At 34.2% G+C, this 4,600-nt stretch overlaps 1 long non-coding RNA gene across 1 annotated transcript; it reads left to right on the top strand.

The window, feature by feature from the left end:
* Positions 1 to 2,236: 2,236 nt before the first annotated feature.
* LOC110910232 lies at positions 2,237 to 4,197 on the top strand. Its single transcript, XR_002575950.2, has 4 exons — positions 2,237 to 2,673; positions 2,756 to 3,586; positions 3,671 to 3,744; positions 3,819 to 4,197. It is a non-coding gene; the product is annotated as an uncharacterized LOC110910232 (long non-coding RNA).
* The last annotated feature ends 403 nt before the right edge of the window (positions 4,198 to 4,600 follow it).

Genomic DNA, 4,600 nt, shown 5'->3' with positions numbered 1-4,600 from the left:
TAGATCAAAGATGATACCTGATTAAGACTTCAAAACAAAACATTGTAGGAATCGGTCTTGATCATATTAAAAAACAAAATGCAACCATCATTAATAACATCAAAATCAACGATTTAAGATAAAATATATGAACAATATTAAAAGGAAAAACATTAACATCGGCGGAAAGAATCTTATAAGATCTGACAACATAAATAAAAATGATTTAGGTCTGATCAAGTACATTTACCTGTAATTTTTGAAAGGTCCGTCACCTAAGATGATGATCGGCTATGGTATTTTGATGATCGGAGATAGTATGTTGATTTAGGGTTTGTAATCGAAGATGGTGGGTAGAAGAGAGAGAACAGAGAGAGAAAGAAGATCACATATGAAGAAATGTTATGCGAAATAATTGAGTGAAATCAATTATATGATCCGAATTCTAAATGGGTAATTTGGATAACCCGAAAACCGGCCCAGACAATTCCGGATCCCGCGTCTCTTTGGGTTTTTGGTTTGTGTTTTGTGAAAGTTCTTTTGTTTATAGAGAAATTCCATCATTTCCCTCCCAAAATCAAAGTCCACTAAACAAATGGATGCCACATCATCAAAATGGCTTCATCATTCAAGGACACATAGCCCACATCATCTCATTTGTTAATATATATATATATATATATATATATATATATATATGGAGAGAGAGAGGGGGGGAGAGAGAAAGGGAGAGGTAAGTTAACGTACAATAGGGCTTATCGTACAATACGTATGCGATCATCCCAGTCGTACGATCTGGTGCGAATTCAATCTCCCCCATGTGATTTTGTCCATCTACACACCCCATGCCATTTTTCACATTACACCATGCTAGCCATTTTTCACATGCGATATTCAATCTTCCACATGCGATTTTGTCCATCTACACACCCCATGCCATTTTTCACATTACCCCATGCTAGCCATTTTTTCACATGCGATTTCATTTGCATGGGATTTCAAAACATGCGATTTCATTGCATTTTCAAGCCATGCGATTTAATTGGCCTTTTTATAACATGCGAAGATTGAATTCGCACCAGATCGTATGGCTGGGATGATCATGTACGTATCGTACGATAAGCCCTATTGTACGTTACACTTTTTCTATATATATAGGATTAGGTTCAAGAGTGAACACTAGTGTATTTGTGAACTGAGTGAACTAATCCTGGCCATACACGTGTGTAAATCAATGGCCAGGATTTGATGATGAAATACACTAGTGTATTTTACGATTTGACAATAAATTCCAAGCCATACACGTGTGTAAATCAATGGTCGAAGCTGTTCACCCAGTTCGCAAATACACTAGTGTTTACTCTAGAATCCCACCCTATACATATATACATCTGGGAGGGTTATTTAAGAATACTAAATATTGCGAGAAACGTGAAACGATGGAAAAAACCAATCAAAACCAATTTTTTTAATACGAACCTTATTATAATTAAAATACAACATTAAAAAAAGAATTTACAACATCAAATAATTTATTTATCCTCTCAAAATCACTCTTATTAGATTTTTTACACATGTGTAAAAAACAAACTTACACATGTGTAAATTTTCATTATACACGAATTCACGTAAATTTAAACGTGTAAATTAAATTTCTAACATTGTATTCGAATAATAATGATAAGTGTAACTTTTTTTTTAATTCGAATTGTTTTTGATTAAGTTCTCATGGTTTTTTTTTTCATTCGTTCTCACGGTTCTCACAATATTTAGCGTTCTCACTTAAACCTTCCATTATATATATATATATACCGCTAAAATGAAAACCACCTCTAGTTGTAAGAACCATGAGAACTACACCGTACGGGGCGAGTTGGACCAATTTTTTTTTTCATAAACGTAGATACGTGTATTATAAACACATTTGTAAAAAAAAATGCAAAAAAAAAAATGTCGTGTGTGTAGTTTTGAGCACCACAAGTTTGTGTTTACGGGTACCGTAAATTTTAAAATTTATGGTACCCATAAAAACAAACTTGTGGTGCTCAAAACTACACACACGACATTTTTTTTTGAAACTTTTTTTTACAAATGTTTTTATAATACACACATCTACGTTTATGAAAAAAATTGTGGTCCAACTCACCCCGGATCAAAAAGTACTCATGGTTCTTACAACGGAGGTGGTTTTCATTTTAGCGGTCCCTCTATATATATATATATATATATAGGGGACCGCTAAAATGAAAACCACCTATATCTATACTACTTTATAAAGCATATTAGAAGGATGGAATGGTCTTTTGCCACTTTACAAGTCTTTAAAGCCCAATGTACACACCTGTTAAGCACAAGTGTTGAAAACTTGTTTTCCATGTTGAAAACTGGTTTTCCACCTGGTACCCACGCGGATCATATAATGATTACCTTGACCCGTTTTTAGTTTATGGATCCTATATAAAGTTTCATTCAATCTATCTATCCACATATTTCGTTTCATCCATCCAGACACTCACGTTTCTCTACAAACCCTAACCCTAACCTTCATTTCCTCCACCGCTCCTCCACAACTCCTCCATCGTTGACGACATCAGATCCGACACCAGATCCGACACAACATCGATTTCTATGGCTTCTTTCCCGGTAGCTTTACAAGATCCAACACTATCTCAAGAGATCCGACACTATTTCAGGGTAATGTTTCAGATCTTTCTTTATTGTTACCATATCTTATTTATTTTTTTGTTATTTGAATCTTCAATGGGTAATGTTTCAGATCTTTCTTTTGGTTGTGGGTTCGTCAACGATGGTGCTTGTGGTAGATCTGTTATTTGTAGTAGATCTGTTCTTTGTAGTAGATCTGTTCTCGGTTAACGAATTTGACTGTGGTTAACGAGGTTTAACGAGGGTTATTTGTAGTAGATCTGTTATTTGTAGTAGATCTGTTCTTTGTAGTAGATCTGTTATTTGTAGTAGATCTGTTATTTGTAGTAGATCTGTTTTTTGTGGTAGATCTGTTCTTTGTAGTAGATCTGTTCTTTGTAGTAGATCTGTTCTTTGTAAGTAGATCTGTTCTTGATTTTTTGTTTAAATTTATAGAATTTGACTGTGGTTAACGAGGGTTTATTTTTTTGTTTAATTGTTTAAATTTTTTGTAGTAGATCTGTTCTTTGTAGTAGATCTGTTGTTTGTAGTAGATCTGTTCTTTGTAAGTAGATCTGTTCTTGATTTTTTGTTTAAATTTATAGAATTTGACTGTGGTTAACGAGGGTTTATTTTTTTTGTTTAAATTTTTTGTTTATTAACCAGGGTTTATTTTTTTTGTTTAAATTTTTTGTTTATTTACTAGGGTTTATTTGACTGTGGTTTAATTTTTTTGGTTACTGGTTTGGATATTTTGTCTGTGATTGTTAGGGAGTTCATTAAAAATGTTTTTTAGTTGGATAAGTCCAAACTAGGGTTACTGGTTTAGTTGTTGAAAAAATTATTTGAATGTTATTTAAATTTTTTATTAATATTTATATTTATTTGAATGTTGTCTATGAGGGACATGGTGGACCGGAGACGTCAAGATTCGTTAACGAGAATCTGTTTGCTAATCTCAAGAGTAAGTTCGGTTAAACGGTTTCAAGAATTCGATTCGATTGTGCAAGTGTGAAACTTTATAAAGTATTTGTTTATTTTGGTTCAGGATTTGCGTCTGAGGATCAAGATATGTCTGCGAATGTTATCAAGATATAGCGTAACCGGTCTGACATTCAAGAGGTAGGGTTTAAATGCACTTATAATATTAGTTCACTTGAATGTGTTTTGATGATAATTTTTAATTGGATTTCCAGGTGTATTACAGTGAAGAGACACATAAGTTTTCAGTGTCAGCAATAGAGGAAAGTGTGAAGTTAGAAGGAAGAATGACCTTTCCTCTTTGGACAGCACTTACATAGTTGATCATGTGTTTTTCTGTGAACGGTTTTATGATCCCGATAAGGGATCTCTCAAGCAGGTAGTTTCACCTGTCCATTCTATGTCCATTCTGAAAGTGTTTGAGGCTGTGATGCAAAAGCTGAGCTTGTGTTCTTAATCTGTCTGAACTGAAAGTGTCGACTCTATGATGCATAAGCTGAGCTTGTGTTCTTAATATGTCTGAACTGAAACTGTTAAGGCTATGATGCATAAGCTGAGCCTGTGAGGTTACATATGTGTTTCTTGTGCTTAAAACACTTTTACATCATGCTTTAAAGGTTGTTTAAGTTTAGTGGAAAATTACTCTTGTACATCATGCTTTAAAGCGGGGTTACATAACACAATAGACTGTGATGATGATTGTATTTTGAGGGTACATAGAAGATCCGAGTAGCATCTTGGCGGGGCAATATCCAGGTTGCATAGTTCTCACTTTGCAACCGTGTGTTGCAGCCATGGCTTTACCCGTAGTTGTGTTCATCTCTCAATTACATGTCTGAGTCTTCCAGTTGTAAAAGTATTATCACAGATTCACAGATCTAAAAGTATTCTTCCAGATCTATCTATACTTACTACTTTATAAAGCAGATCTACTACAAATAACAGATCTACTTGTTTTCCACCTGGTACCCACGCGGATCATGTAATGGTTAACTTG

The sequence above is a fragment of the Helianthus annuus genome, chromosome 15, assembly GCF_002127325.2.
Source record: "Helianthus annuus cultivar XRQ/B chromosome 15, HanXRQr2.0-SUNRISE, whole genome shotgun sequence".
In the NCBI taxonomy this organism is placed as follows: Eukaryota; Viridiplantae; Streptophyta; class Magnoliopsida; order Asterales; family Asteraceae; genus Helianthus; species Helianthus annuus.
This window is presented reverse-complemented; position numbering and strand designations above follow the sequence as displayed.